The sequence below is a fragment of the Phyllobates terribilis genome, unplaced genomic scaffold (genome assembly GCF_046119375.1).
Source record: "Phyllobates terribilis strain yellow unplaced genomic scaffold, ASM4611937v1 Scaffold_8__6_contigs__length_399053987, whole genome shotgun sequence".
Lineage (NCBI taxonomy): Eukaryota > Metazoa > Chordata > Amphibia > Anura > Dendrobatidae > Phyllobates > Phyllobates terribilis.
The window spans coordinates 157,123,398-157,140,247 of record NW_027362768.1 but is presented as its reverse complement, the minus strand read 5'-3'; the positions used below and the strand labels follow the sequence as shown (position 1 = coordinate 157,140,247).

Below are 16,850 nucleotides of genomic sequence, written 5' to 3'. Positions count from 1 at the left end.
GTTTGCTCCTTGACCAGAGACCCCCGAATATCTCTTCTTGTACCGTACGGGTAGTCTTCTCCTCTTCTACCGCCATGGTTCTCCTTACTGACATAAGGAGCTCTTCCATGTTTTCGGAAGAGAAATAGTATTTCCTATCTTGGAGAGCTTCCGGGCCTGGGCTTACTTCGCCTTCCTCTAGAAGTTCATCCGGTATGGACATTTACTCTTGAGAGTCCAAGTCTCCCCCTTCTTCCTGGCTAATCTTCCTCTTTAGCTGCCAAAGGTATATTGGGAGTGGGTTGGCCCATAGACGGGGGGCTGCCATCATTTGTTGACCCCCATCTACAATGCCCATATGCCATAACAGGTGTTGTTTTTGTGAGACAACCTCTTCAAGGATTTCTTGCACATGCCCAAGGATAAGGAATTATATTGTGAGACCAAAACAGACACAGACTCAAAATAATGAATTACATCTTATTTATTGCAGCAAAGCAGCATTTCCTGGCCGTGGCCGATGACAGCGGGACCCTCCATGTATTACAGATCCAATGGACCTTACATCACCCGTCCGCTAATGAGGTTGGTTCGGGGACAGAGTCTTCATATATTGAACACATTAATAAACGAGGAAAGTGTTATTTTATTGCTGCCGATGTGATTTGGTCCGGCCTCCTATAGACTTGCACAATCTTGCTTTTCTTCTATTACATTTCACTCTTGCATCTTTCTGTGGTCGTACATTTACTGTAACTCAGGAAGATGCTTTAATAACAAGAATCTTTTGACGAACCTTTTTTATACCTTTTTCGGTGTCTATACCAGCCTCACAGCCTCACGTGCCAGTTTAAATGGTTCTCGTGTATCATGCGCACTGACACACGCTGGCGTTAGGACTGAATGTACACATTCGGCAAGGTTTGTTTTATTGTTTTTGCAAATTACCACTGATCAATAGTGGTCCGAGCATGGGACACCATGTCATCAGGGTATTTTCATAGGGTGCTTATATGGTAAAGGGATTCTTGAAGGTTGACAACCCCTTTGAAGCCTTTTAGGTGCTTTACCATATATATATATATATATTATGACTGTCAGAAATATTGATCAGCCCTAATTCCTCCTGGTACTTTCCAGACAATATAAGAGGCTTGGACAAGAAAAAGACCACCATGTTGGGTTTTTGTCCGCGCCAAGGAAAACCAAGAGTCTCATATACTATTGGTAAATTCTATAGACATAAATGTCTGTGTGTCTGTGCCCAGCTTCATAACTGGCTGTTTGGCCCTGGTTCCTTGCTTGAAACCATTTAGGTCCAGTTGGCAGCTGTGAATCAATAGCACCATGCCAGGGAAACGTCGGCACTAGTAGAGTAAGTGAAGAAGTAGTATTGACCCCAACAACTGGGAACAGTGGATGTCTGGACTCCATAATTGAGGTCCTCTGCTAAAGCCGCTGGTTGCAGCTAAATTGGTGAATTCGTTTTTCCTGACCTATGGCTTCTTCTACCATTTGCCACAGAGTGTACGTGAAAACTTGCAGCGATGGCATTGGCAGCTTGCATTGCAAGACACCATGTAATCAGGGTAATTTCATAGGTTCCTCTATGGTAAAGGGATTCTTGAGGTTGACAACCCCTTTGAAGCCTTTTAGGTGCTTTACCATATACATATAATGACTGTCAGAAATAATGATCAGTCCTGATTCCTCCTGGTCCTTTCCAGGGAATATAAGAGGCTTGGACAAGAAAAGGAGCATCCTGTTAGGTCCTTGTCCGCTCCAAAGAAAGCCAAGAGTCTCATATACTATTGGTAAATCCTATAGACATAAATGTCTGTGTCTGTGCCCAGCTTCACAACTGGCTCTTTGGCCCTGGTTCCTTGGTTGAAACCATTTAGGTCCAGTTGGCAGCTGTGACTCGATGGCACCATGCCAGTAAAGCATGGGCACTAGTAGAGTAAGTGAAGAAGTATTGAGCCCAACAACTGGAAACAGTGGAAGGGTCTAATGTCTGGACTCCATAATTGAGGTCCTCTGCTAAAGCTGCTCGTTGCAGCTGAATTGGTGAATTTGTTTTTCCTGACCAATGGCTTCTTCTACCACTATGAGGAAATTTGCAACGGTGGCATTGGCAGCTTGCATTGTAAGATCCGCTGAGTTGTCCCGTCTGCAATTGTGGGAACATGTCCGCAGCAATATTCTCCTTTCTCTTCTGCAGAGCACCGCGGTCCTGCATTACTTGGACAGGGAGGTCAGTCATTTGGAATATTATGAACAGAGAAAGACATTTCGGGCTGCAGAGAAGAGAACGCTGGAGCTGAAGGAGCACAGCAAGAAAAGCGTAAGTGTCTCGCTCCACACTGCTCAGCTCTTGCACTTTGTGCCGTCACTTCTACTTGTTTTTATATCCATGAGTGATCACATAGGATAAGAGAAGGAAGTCGAGTATAACTCTGTCCTGTTTATGTCTAGGAAATCTCTCCACCGGTGAAGTCAAAGGAGCAGCTCGAGGAGGAGATAAGCCGAGAGTATGGCACATACTTGGCCCTGGAGAGCTCCGTGCTGATCGGTCTGCGGATTAAGAAAGAGAACGAAAAAGAACTGTGAAAACCTAATTCTCATAAGGACAGATGTTTGTATTCTTGAAAGCTGCAGAATAGTAAAAACCCAGCGCATACATTGTACTGTGGTGTACTGCGGTCACCCCCAACCTGGGGCTCTGCAGATATTGCAAAGACTACAAATCCCAGCGTGCAGGGAGTCATAGTTTTTGCAACAGTTGTAAAGTCACAGGTTGTGGATCACCGGTGTGTAACATATATTTACATCCACCGCTAGTCTGATGGATCATATAAAATGTGTTCTTCTGGACTGTACAAATAAAGTTGTGTTGAAAAGAATTAGGAGCGTTCTGACACTATTTAAGGTGAACCTCTCGCTTTCTCCCCAGGTCTCTATCACCCAATGTGCTGGTGGAGTCTCCCGTCATCCAAGTAGGGACATTTTTGTCTCAATTAATTTATTAAAGTGATAATTGAGCTAAAAGATTAGGACTCTGGTCCAGTGACCACATTGGTAGCCATGGTCACTGGATCCGAGCCCGGAGAACCTCCTCCTATCTGCTCACATCTTCGGTGCCTCTTCTGATTAGTAGGCCTTGCAACGCTATGACGTTGTGGCACAAAGCAGAAGAGGCGTCGAGAATATCGGAAGGTAGGAAGAAATTTGCAGGGCTCTGGTCCAGGAGTCAAAAACTATCAGCAAGGCTGCTCGATTTTCTTGATTGTCTCTTTTAGGTGGAATTCTGATCCATCAGACATGTATGGTACACTCTATTCACTTCTATGGGAGCAGTACTGCACATATGTGACCACCACTCCCATGGACAGTGAGTGAAGCAGTGGCATCAGGGGACTATGAGACTCCTATTCTCGTGATCGGTGAGGACCCCTGCACTCTGATCCCCATTGATCATACAGTGATGTATATGGCCAACCCCTTTAAGAGCGGCCTAGTTCAGACAATGCTGGCGTGGCTCAATGTGCATTAGGAGGTTGCAGTACGAGCCGGGCATGCAAGGAATTGCATCGATGTGGCCCACGTGGCAGTGTCACATAATCATCTACGTGACTGATTTCTTTGTTTAGTTAGAGGGTCCGGAGTTTTCTGTGATATGTTTTGGTTGCTTGGATGTACATACACGTGTGTGGGTAGGTGGGCACGAGTATATAAGGCCGTGTCATACCATTTATCCTCCCATTGCCAGCTCGCGGTATCCGGCCCTCTGGACTCTTTGGATGAAAATCCTTCTTTGCCGGTCGTTAATTCTTGGTCTTCTACGTCTTATCGGTGGTAGTAGAGCTGATAGGTCTATATTCAAACCTGTCGGAAATTAATATTGCAGTTATTATCTATGGAGGAACATACACCAGGAATAAGTCACTCTGCTCACACCAGGTATTTGTTGGCTACATCCCATGGGAAGAGACAAGTGGGCCACAGAGAATGCCCCATGGGCCTTTACCTTCCCCTCGTATTGTGGGGCCTATGGAGAGGGGTAGCCCTATGTGCATTCAGTCCATAATGAAGAGGGATGAACCTCCTGAACTTTAGGAAGTTCTAGAGCAGAACTGTCAGACAGTGGTGGTTGTTTGGAGGGCAAGAAAATCCTGAATAGTTCCTGTATTTTTTCCACTGGAATGGGGCCGAGCTGCAATACCAGACCCAGCCTATTGACAAGGATGGCGCTTTTGACAACACTGATACTGTTTCACATCCAGTCCTCCTCCCATGTAAACTGTGTTTATAAGTGACCAGGTATCACGTATCTGAAAGTATTTTGGGGAGACTTGTTGTGACTTGTGTTTCATCCATCAATTTTAAACCAAAGTGCAGCGGAGGAAAATGCACTAATTAATTAGAAGACACACGCTCTTTAATAAATGTCACATTTTCTTTTAAATACAGAAATTGAAATCACTGTATTATTTGTGACAGTTTCTACCATAATGAATATTTGATCTATATTGATCTGATTGTGGCCATCGTCCCTCCCTGTTAACACCGCACACACTTTCCAAACTTTTCCAAAGTTTCTAACTCTATTGCAAAAATTACGAGCACCAGAATTTGGGATTTTTTAAGGCACCAATTTTGTTTTTAAATTAAAATACTAATATATTTATATGTATTAGTAATTTAAAAAAAATGTTTGTGCCTTAAAAAAAAAAAGATATATATATATATATATTTGGGTTGGTAACTGAATATGTATCTAGTCTCTAGTCTCTGATCACCCCATAGAAGCCTCTAGTGAGTGACAATCCGAGTGCATGAGCCCAAGGCTAACTGAAGACATGGTGGGAGTTAAAGACAGTTTAAGACCAACCCAAGCAAGAAGGAAGACAGACTGTGCTTATTTGGAAGGTTAGAGGGGTACAGGGGGTCCTGCTCAGGGTGACGTCTAAACTCCATTATCATCCCACCAAACTTCCCATCCAAGACTAGAATATCTAGAACGGTTTTCTTCTTCTATTTTGGATGATACTAAGGGTATGTGCACACGATCCTTTCTGGCAGCGCTTTGAACTTTACTTTATGCTGCATCCAAAGCGCTGCACACAGGTGAATCTGCATTTGTTCATTGAACACATGCGGATTCACCGCATCCTATACATTGCACTGATAAAGTTTCTCTTGCGGACACTAGAGAAAGTGTCTCCGCAAGAGAAATTGCCATGCTGCGGTCTGAGAAGACGCAGCGCATGTCCGTCTCCGCGGGTGATCCGCAGGAGCACGGAGATGCATAGTGGGCATGGGATTTATTGAAATCCCATCCACTATGCTGTAACATCTGTCCGCTGCGGATTGCATGCAGCACAACTTCTCTGAATCCAATCCGCAGCCATTCCTGACCATGTGCACCTACCCTAATTCTCATAGGGCCAAGATATTTTTGGGTTGTAGAATTTGAAGAACCTGGAAGAAACCTACATGACCATGGAGATGATCATACAAAGTCAATGCCTATGATTTTTGAAGGCCTGGTCATCTCTATATATTAACCTGGGTAGTTTCTATACACTTTTTAGGAGATGATGGTGCAAATTTTGGATAGGAGATCCCAACATCCACTAACCGCCTCCATTCATGAAGGGCATCTGGCCACAAAAAATCCATTTTGGGCAGCTTTTTTTCTCCCAATATATTAAATTTAATGTACATAAGCTGCTAAAGATCTGACCTGATGTGATGACGTACTGCCCTTCTGAAAATCTCAAGACATTCGAACACAATTCAAATAAAATGCAAAACATTTTGCAAAATTTGGGGAATCACAAAACGAGATGCTGTCTCTCCAACCGCCGTCACTGCATCAACGATTTGTTTCCGCGGCAACGATTATGAGCGTTCTACTCGGGCATTCTAAATGGGAGGGACTTCCAGCAGCCAATAGGAATCAAGTATTAATTTTTAAATGTAAACAATCTGCGTACTTTTAGTTATTTTCAAAACAGCCATTTGACAAGTTGACTTATCATTAAAAGGAAATGGTCCAATAATGAAAATAATAAAAAATGATGACTATAACTGCTGTCATTAGTTCTATGTCTGAATAATGACCTTTAACCATTACAATAGATGCAGCCAATGTGATGCCCTTTTATATCCACCATGGATGTGGCCCATGGACTGCAATAGGGCCATTATAAACAGGCACAACTGGTTGATCTCATCTTCATTGGTGTTGTGTGGTGTTTGATACAGGACTCCCCTCTATAGAGGGATGGCATTTTTAGTAAACCAGGTGGTGAGGAATTGACCAAAATAGTCATAGAAATGGCATAAGTGTCACAGCCTGGCATCATAATAGTCTTTACTATGGAACCCAAAACGTGGAAGCTGGGCTGTGATTGTTCAGTATGAGGAACAAAGACTTTTTTTTCTTTTTGATATAAAACATTATTTTATTTCTTAAAAGTGAAAAAGAGAAACTTTTAATAGATTTCCTTTCTTCTCCTGTACTGATCTTTCACTCCCAATTTCACATTACTGAGATAGGAGATGGCAGTTGGTGCTCATAAAATTCTCTGGAGGGGGAGGAGCGAGAGGCCGATACTGACATTAAGCTGCAAGTTCTCCTGAAACGATAGTTATACATTAACCCCTTCACGCTGCAGCCAATTTCCGTTTTTTTCTCCCCTTCTTCCAGAGCCATAACTGTTATTTTTATGTCCACATGGACATATCAGGACTAGTTTTTTGCAGGACGAGTTATACTCTTGAATGTCACCATTCATAGTGTACTGGATAATGGGAAAAAAAATCCAAGTGTGGTGAAATTGTGAAAGGAAAACCCAATTCTGACATTGTTTTTTGGGAATTGTTTTTAAAGTGTACTTTTTTTTGGTAAAAACAACCTTACAATATGAGTCTCCTCATCAATATGATTAAGACTATACCCAATATGTCCATTTTTATTATGATTTTAGTCGTGAAAAAAAAATCTGAAGTTTGTAAACAAAAAAATTGGGGGGTTAGTCGCCATTTTTTGAGTCCCGTAACAATTTTATTTTTCAGCCTATAGAGCTGTGTGGAGGCTTATTTTTTTGCGGGGCAAGACGTTTTTATTAACATCATTTTGAATACATGTGACTTTTTGATCGCTTGTTACATCCCTTTATGTGGAATTGTGGCAACCAAAAAAATGTAATTTTGGTGTTCTTGAATTTTTTCCGTTTACGGTGTTTACCGATCAGGTTAATTGTTTTTATATTTTGATAGATCGGACTTTCTTGAACACGAGGATACCACATGTGTGTATTTATATATATATATATATTTTTTTTTTTTTTTTTTTTTACTTTTTTTTTTTCAGTTGGCGACAAGGGGGGTGATTTGAACTTTTAGTTTTGTTTTGTTTGTTTTTTTCCATATTTTTTTAAAACTTTTTTTACTTTTCACTGTTATTGTTAGTCCCCTCAGGGAACTTGAAGATGTGATCTTCTAATCGCTTGTGCTATGTACAGCGATGCCACAGCATTGCTACATGTAGCAGAAATCACGGTTTTCTTTGGAGATTCTATAATGACAACCCATTAGTGACCCACAGTCATGTCACGGGCGCACTGAAAATTGCACGCATGCATGTTGGCGCATGTTAAATACCGCTGTCAGAGATTGACAGTGGCATTTAACAGGTTAACGATCACAGGAGGCGCACTGCGCCACAAGCGATTGTTAGCGGCAGGTCCAGGCTGTAATACATAGGCATCAACTGCCGGGTATTGGGTGGGCTCACTGCGTGAGCCCGCACCATACACCCGCTTCCAACTTGTGTCTTACATGGATGTCGTGAAGGGGTTAAAGAACGTAATATCTCACGTCCGATCCATGTCTTCTCCAACATCAAACATCTTGTAATTCAGTCATAGAACTACTGGCAGCCGTGACATATCCATCCTTTTTAATGTATTATTATTATTGGACCATTTCCTTCTTACGATAAGGCAAGTTATCAAATGGCCATTTTGGAAATTACTATATCTTGCCGCCTGTGAACATTTAAAAAATAATACTTGATTCCTATTGGCTGCTGAAGTCCCTTCCTTATAAGGAGATAGAATGCACAGCTAGGGACCTAATAATCGTCGCCGTGGAACCAAACTGTTGATGCAGTAACGAGGGGTTAGAAGGACAACATCTCTTTTTGCGATTTCCTACATTTTGGAAATGTTTCACATTTTAGTCAACTTGTGTTGGCATGTCTTTAGATTTTCAGAAGGGCAGTACTTCATCACGTCAGGTCAGATCTTTAGCTACTTATGGTGGTGATTTAAAGTTTGTGAACCCTTCTGAATTTTCCATATTTTGGCATAAAATTTGACCCAAAAACACATCAGGTTTTTCCTACAAAACATAAAAAAAGATAAATAACCAAATCAGACAATATTAGACTTTGTCGTTTTTTAAATGAGGAAAATAATGATGAGGAAAATGATCCGATATCACATGTCTGTGAGTGGCAAAAGTATGTGAACCCTTGCTCTCAGTATCTGATGTGACCTCCTTATGCAGCAAAAACTGCATCTTAACATTTCCAGTAATTATTGACTAATCCTGCACATCGGCTGTAGGAATTTTGCATCATTCTTCCCGACAGGACAGCTTCAACTGGGATGCTGGTGGGTTTTTATTATTCTAATATATTTCTAATATTTTTTACTCTTTTTTTTTTTTTTTGTTTATCTACTTTTAAGACTTGTGTGAAAATTTGATTTAGCTTTACGTCAGATTTGTGCAGAATTATGGAAAGTTCTGAAGGGTTCACAAACTTTTAAGCATCAATGTACTTACATAAGATTTATGTAAACTTTGAGGAAAGAATAAGGCACCCATAAGTGGGCTGCTATTCATTAGCACAAAAAAAAAAAAGGCCAATTCTTTTTGCCTCAGAATGAAACAATTAATGTTATTTTTATGCTTCCCCTTCGCCTCATATTTACAGCTAGGATTTCCAAAAAGTTAAATACTAACATTTACATGACTCTACAATATTCAGGGGGATATAATAAAAGCAAAACATTTTAAAAACAACATGCCTTGTCCATTTCTTGGAAAACATGGCGCATATTATCAAATTTGACATTTATACACTTTTTCTAATTAGCACAAAGTTGAGAGATGTTTTTAATGTTTCTTAAAAATGTCCTATCTAACATTTTCTAAAAAAACGTTGTCTTCTAAATTGTCCAAAAATTACTCGTGGAAAATCATTGTCAACATTATCTCCACCATGTTTCCAGTTGGCCAATTGAGAGTTCATGTACTTGGATTGTCTCTCACTAGGGTCTTAGGTCAAAGACTAGATACAAATTCAATGTACCCACCACAATAACAGGAGCAAAGAAACATTTTTAAAGAAATTTGCAACTTTTTTCACTTTTTGCTACTTTTGAAAAGTTTCTCAAAAGTTAGTGGGGTTAACAGGAAAGGGCATTGCCACAGTCAGCCTGATCAATTTATTATTATTTCAGTAATTGTTACAAATTATACTGCAATCTTGATTTCTGCATTTAGAATAGACCAAGATGTGTCAAATTGATTAAAGGGTTTGCGTCTGCTCGTAAATTTGGCTCATTTTACTCCACTGCACTTTGGCTTAAAACGGATGCATTAAATGCCATGTCTCTCCAAAGCGCAGATACAGCTAAATTACACGATAAGTAAATTGGATGTTTTCACATCCACCAATATCAGGGTTGTCTTTTTTTATTCCAGAAATAGCGCCATTCTTGTCAATATGCTGGGTCTAGTATTGCAGCTCGGCCCCATTCCTGCTTTTCTGGAACAAACTACAGTAACCATTCAGGCGTTTCTTTCTCCCCAAACCGCCAATACTGCCATACAGTTCTCCTCCAGTTTATTCTGAATTATAGAGTTTTATCCCCATTTACTTTGGGCTGAATCCATATGGGTCTACCTCACTCTATAAGCTCCACGATATGAGGGAAGGCAAAAGCCCAAGGGTCATTCTATGGCCAGACTGTCTCTCCATATGGGATGTAGCCAACAAATACCTGGCATTCCTGTCTCAGAATGGGGTAAGCACAGTGACACCCGTAACCGCTGCGTATGCTCCTCCATACATAATAATGTCATTTCCTGCAGGCCTGGATATAAACCTACCAGCCATACTGCCACCGCTGAGACCTCTGAGACCGTTCATTAAATATGGCAGAGAAAAGCTTTTATCCAAAGACCCAAAAGCTGAGAACTAGCAATGGGAGGATAATGGTAGGTCATTGCCTTAGCATGCACAGCTTATACTACAATTTCCTAATGCTCATCAAAATATATTTGCCTCATGTTTCATATTTTGCTTTTTGTGTTTTGCAGACGTGTCCTCCAGAGATGCATCCATAAATAAAACATTGGATCCTGTATCAGACCTGCGCGCTGTCAATGTGTCCAACTGGGTGCAGCAAAAGTGTAGAAAACGTATACTTATTTCCAGAAAACAGACATATAGAAACCCACTTATTGCACTCTATCAGTTTCCAGCTAAATCCCCTTTAGTTTATGTGCACGCAAAATCTTTATCAGGTGGATTCCGCCTGGAAAAGCGCCGTAAAAAATTAACATAGTGCACAACAATGTGAAAACAACTTGCTGTGCACATGTGCATTCTTTTGCTACTTCTTTTAACTGCTTCAGGGTTCGGAAACCCTAAAGCGGTTAAAAGAAGTAACATGTTCATTCTTCACTATAGTGGAAATTACAGAGAGGAGACTCCAGCATAGGAGCTGCTGCAAAAAAACAACAGCAAAGTCGCTTCAGGAAAAAGACGTTTTTCTGTAGCAGATTCACCTAGAAAAGGTTAGCGGGTGTGCCAGTGTCTTAAAGACATTGTGTGCACATACCCTTAAACTTTGTGCATACTCGAGTTTTTTGAGGAGTTTCTGGAGCAGAAACAGAGTGAAAACTTCTCAAATCCTCCTCAAAAACTTGGAGTTTCTGCTCAATTTCTGCTCCCAAAATGCAGCATATAGACTCAGTGTGCACATACCCTTACTATACCAGGAATAATTGGGAAATCCCACTGTATCAAGAAGTTGTCCTTGCTTCAATATCCTTGTCTCCTAGTCAACCTCATAGGAAACAAAGTACACAGTCAGCACAGGGGATGAAACACATCTGATTGGGCCCCAAAACCAGACAACGCATTTTTGCAATGATGAAGGGGCACCCTAATTATTGTGGGTATCTCAGCAAACGACTATGCTGTTACAGAATACAAACCACCAATAAGACCAAGATCGAGAACACAATCTTACAGTGACCGTGTAGTGGTAGATACTAGCGATGAGACAATCTGTTGAGATTCTAATTTGCCGGCGTTATCAAATTTTTTACAAAATGTTCAATACTGAAAAGCCTCCTTCACAAAAAGGATTGCACTAGAAATGCAAAAACTAAGTATAGTCGCTTGTGACAAGCAAGAACACCGTCTATGACTAACACTGATTTTAGTTTTTTGTTTCTGTAAAACCTGTGCTGGCATGCTGCTGCTTTCTAGTGCATTAAGAATAAAGAAAAAAATATGTAATTGTTATTCAAATCAAGCAGGTACAGATGCCAGCTCCACCATATCACTGGTCAATCACACGGAGTCTGGCTCTTCACCCCTTTAACAATTGAATCTCGGCATTATTTACAAACTACTACTCTCGTCTTCTTCACTGCTGCAGTTATACCTAACACTGTATGGAGTATTTGTCCAATGCTTTAGGGCTTTTTTTTCCCCATCTATTGCTCAGCTGTGAGCTCTGACCTCCTCTCACATGGGTTACAAATTCTCTGTAAATTTATAGACAATATTTTAAAAAAGGATCTTATTTTCTTACTGTTTTGTACTGTCCAAAAGAAAAAAATGTCTTTGCTTTATTTTTTTATATATATATTTTGCACTGCACATGCATGGAGCAGTTCTGAGGCTGCAAGGAGGGAAAGGACGATACACAGTTAAACACAAGAGAGACAAGGTGGGGATCATGTTCAACTAATTCCCACTGTCTCTGACAGTTTACTACCTGCCCATCCACTCAGAATACTGTGTGATGCTCAGTGTGGACGGTGCAAATTCACTCTGCATTATTGACAGCGGCCAGAAAGTTGTGCACAGTGTGATGAGACCTGGCGGCTAATTACCCAGCAGGCAGGCAGACAGCTGTACAAGTGGTAGCCAATGTCAGGCCAATCCTAGCCTTCTCAGGCAGGTGCCTGCGTATCCTGTATCCCTGGACATTGGTATAAAAAGGTCTGCAGCATGTGGACATCTGCGCCTGACTGTTAGTACCTGCTGATCCCACCCGGCCCCCATACAGGGCAGCTTCATCAGCCCACCCTCTGTGCCTCCTCTCTGCCTGATCCCCAAAAAACGATTATTTATGATCATGTGAAAATCCTGAAGTCAAGTGTAGAACTATAAAGTAATGAATATATGGGGAAGAAGCTGCTGCAGAACCTCTTTTTAGAGAGCGCTGTGGATATTGGATTCTACAGAATTGGTGAAAGAAAAAAGGGCAGCAAGCCTTCTGGTAATATTAAGAGGTTCTGCAGCAGCGTATGTAAATCTTAAGCGCTCCTAAAGCAGTGTTTGAATTATAAGAGATTCTGCAGCATCATATATGGTAAGTACAAGAGGTTCTGCAGCAGAGTGGGAATTACATGAGATTCTGCAACAGTGTGTGGGAAGTATAAGGTTCTGCAGTAGCATATATGGGGATTACAAGAGGTTCTGCAGTAGCATGTATGGGAATTACAAGAGGTTCTGCAGCAGCAGCATATATGGGAATTACAAGAGGTTCTGCAACAGCATATATAAGTAAAAAAGAGCCTGCAGCGGTGTGTGGGAATTACATGAAATTCTGCAGTAGTATGTTGGAATTACAAGAGGTTCTGCAGCAGCATATATGGGAAATAAAAGAGGTTCTGCAGCAGTGTGTGGGAACTATAAAGTTCTGCAGTAGCGTATATGGGAATTACAAGAGGTTCTGCAGTAGCATATATCGGACTAACAAGAGGTTCTGCAGCAGCGTATGGGAATTACAAGAGGTTCTGCAGCTGTGAATCATAATTACAAGAGGATCTGCAACAGCTTTTGCAATTTTTTTTTCTTTTCACTATTTTGGGATCTTTTTATTTTACATGAATTATTCTGGAAGTGCTTTGAGGAAGTGACATAGAGGTGTGGTCCCAGGGATGGGGTTTATATCCATAAAAATTTTGAGCCGTCTGGGATTTTTGGTTCACTTGTCCAGAAAAAAAATGATGCAGAGGCTGGCAAACGTGCAGTTCGCTATCCTAAACCTGCAGCTGAAATCCCTGCCTTGGCTTTTATACAGCTTACAAAAGTTCCTCCTGATTAGCTGCCCTATACCATGTAATGTTTGATAGCTGCAAGGCATTATGTGCAGTCGCACCTGAGGTCATGTGATCCTTCTCTGGCTCATTCAATCTTCTTCAATGTGTAAAAAGGAAGCGGACATTTTTGGGGAAATCATATCAAAAATTGTTCAAATTTACCAGGACGTGCAAATGTTATAAAATTGGACACAAATTTGATTCGCATCAATTCACTTATCTCTAGCAGCAGATCTTCCTATCTTCAACCTCTTAATGACCCATGACATCCATTTTCACTAGTCGCTGCATGGTGTATAGAACGGGCTCAGGAGAATAGCCTGCTTCATATGTAGCAGGTGCCTGCTGTATCCCATAGCCGACATCTGCCTGTAAGAGCAGTGGCCAGAGCTGAGCTACGATCCTGCTGTTAACCATTTAGATGCTGCAGGCAATCAATGACAGTGTCATTTAAATTACCTGCTTGTCGGTTTGCTTTCACATCAGATCTCATTAGCCCGCCAATGGGTTACTATGCCAGCCTGGGCCTGCTGAAGTCCCCCATGGATGCCATATTAGTCTTCCTGTGAAGCTCAGCCAGAGGATGAGCTTTATAAGAGATCTGTGATTTCTGTACATACTGCAATGCTATAGTATTGCACTATATAGTACTAAATATCAGACAGTCACAGGTTCAAGTCTCCTAAGGGGACTACAAAATAAAGTAAAAATGAAAAAAAAAAAAAAAGTAGTTTTAGAAAATTTCAAAAATATCTGAAAATTTATATAACCCCTCCTTCTTATCCCCATAAAAAAAAAAAATAAAGAAATAAAAAAAAACATATTTGGTAAAGTAATGTCCGATCTATCAAAAAAATATAAAATTATTCACACAGTATGTGAAATGCTGAAAAGAAAAAAAAAATGAAACACCAGAATTGTCATTTTTCAGTTGCCGCATTCCTTAAAAAAATACAATAAAAGCTATTAAAATGTTATTAAGCCTGATATGATATCAATTAAAAGTACGGTTCAGCACACACACAACAAAAGTCTACATACAGGTCAATGGACGGAAAAATAAAATTATAAGTCTCAGAAATAATAACAAAAAATATTTTTTTAACAAGGATCTGAATTTGTATTAACCATTAAAATATATATATGTAAAAAAATCCTTATAAGTTTAGTATCACCGTAATCATACTGTCCTGGAGAATGATATGATCACGTCATTTTTACTGCACAATGAATGTCGTAAAAACAAAACCCCCAAAAAACGTGGTAGAAATACTTTTTTTTCACCATTTCACCCCATTTGGATTTTTTTCTCCAAATTTCAGCACATTATATGGCAAAATTAATGGTGTCATTCAAAATGACTGCTTAGTCCATAAAAAATAGGCCTTTGTAGATGGCAAAACAAAAAAGTAACACCTCTTGGAAGAAGGAGAGCAAAAAAAAAACAAGGGCACAAAAAAATGGAAAAATTTCCCGGTCTTTAAAATATTTAGATTTGAGAGTCCTCAGTGGTTGATACCTTTTAATGGCTAACTGAAAAGATGGTCACAAATTGCAAGCTTTCGAGACTACTCAGGTCTCTTCATCAGGCTAGTATCTAGCCTGATGAAGAGACCCGAGTAGTCTCGAAAGCTTGCAATTTGTGACCATCTTTTCAGTTAGCCATTAAAAGGTATCAACCACTGAGGACTCTCAAATCTAAATATTTTTCTATCTACTGGCTAACACGGTATTTTCCCATACTGGTCTTTAAAGGGTTAAAGAAGGATGTTTGCTTGAAAACAGGAAAAAAAAAAAACAATTTTCAAACAAACTGATAGAAATTGATTTATTATGAGGGAAGGTTGTGATCATGGCCCTTTGATCGGAAATATATTCCCAATGGACAAATGCAAAGTGGGAAAAGAAATTGTTAAAATATGCAAGATATTCAGGGGCTGAAACATTTATTGAAAGAGAAATTTATTGACGAGGGTCATAGCGACAGTGAAATGAATGAGTTAATAAAACTTGTAAATTGGGAAAATAATAATCTGAATACTGGTGGCGAACAAGAAAAACAATTCAGTGGGAAGAGAGAAAAATGCCAAAATTATTGAATGAATCATTAAAGGAAATCTGTTTTTTGCTATGTATTCTGAGAGCAGCATAATATGTATGTATATATACATGTAATTATGTATGTATAATAGACCCTGATTCTAGCGAAGTGTCACTTACTGAGCTGTTTTCCAGTTTAAATAAAATCAGTGTTTTATAAGCAGGAGATTGTCACTACAGGACTAGGTGTCTCGTGCCTCCTGGTCCAACCTCTGACTAACAGCTTTCCATAGGTTTCGGAGGGGATTCTTTCCTTCCTTTTTCAGCCTCCTAAATGACATGATTGGCAGCAGCATCTAAGAGGTTTACTGTAATCGGTGGTGTAGATATACATATTGTGGGTGTCTTTATTTATTGCCGTTGTATTTATTAGGGACTTGTATTAATAATGTCATCATGGCAAATATAATGGTTGTATATGAGTTTTATGTCAATTTGATGTTATTTATTGGTCCCTAAACCCAATGTGCCAGTATGTACGTTCAGATCTTATTTCTTAGAAGTCATTCTCAGGTTAAAACCCCACATCAGACAGAATTCCCATCTAGAAAACAATAGGGATTTTTGTGCGGAGCACAGACGCCGGCAGCGAGATGAACCTTCTCATTGTTCCACATTGCCCCGAGCCGGCGGGATCAAACGAGAAAGCAACGTAACATCGTATCACACATATCATGTGCAGGGGGGACCAGAGGGGTCTGCAAAAATGACTTCATTCATCCGTGACCCCACACCGACCGCCAACACATTGCAGATGAGCCGTCTGCCGCTCTCTGTATACAGATACCAGGGTGCACAGAGCACTTTCCACGGCGCCTGCTGTATTCGCCTTGGGATCGGTGATTGCAGTCAGTTTGTTGTTATGGGTGCAGGAAATGTTACCGCCATGACAGGTAAACGACAATCACATCATAAACATAAATGCATAATTTTTCTACTAATTTATAATTACAAAACATGGATGTCTATGTAATGGATAACTGATGCCAAGACTAAATTTAAAGAGTCTTAAACTGAAGCTCTTCAGTTTACACCCAGCACTGAGTGCCCCTACACCAGGGACCCGGAGGACGAGGGACCTGGAAATGTTAATGCCTGAATGCCCCCTTTTAAATGCTGTATTGTCTCATTTTCATGGGTAGATTCTCTTTGCCAGGAATATAACTCAGGAGTCAGGACCTCTAGTTTGAAAGGCAGAAACTGTGTTTTTTCTGTGCGTTATTGTTGCGTTTTACTGTTCTAGCACAGTGAATGAGATGTCTGAAGTCTCAGGCGCACGTTGCTGGTTTTTCAGCGTTTCTTCAACTGTTCAAATGAGTGGGGGGAAAAAATGCATGAAAAAG

The 16,850-nt window shown here is 40.4% G+C and overlaps 1 long non-coding RNA gene across 1 annotated transcript; it reads left to right on the top strand.

Annotated features, from left to right (window-relative positions):
* Positions 1 to 471: 471 nt before the first annotated feature.
* Positions 472 to 2,568, top strand: LOC141156444 (uncharacterized). Its single transcript, XR_012247618.1, has 3 exons — positions 472 to 564; positions 2,201 to 2,323; positions 2,455 to 2,568. It is a non-coding gene; the product is annotated as an uncharacterized lncRNA (long non-coding RNA).
* The last annotated feature ends 14,282 nt before the right edge of the window (positions 2,569 to 16,850 follow it).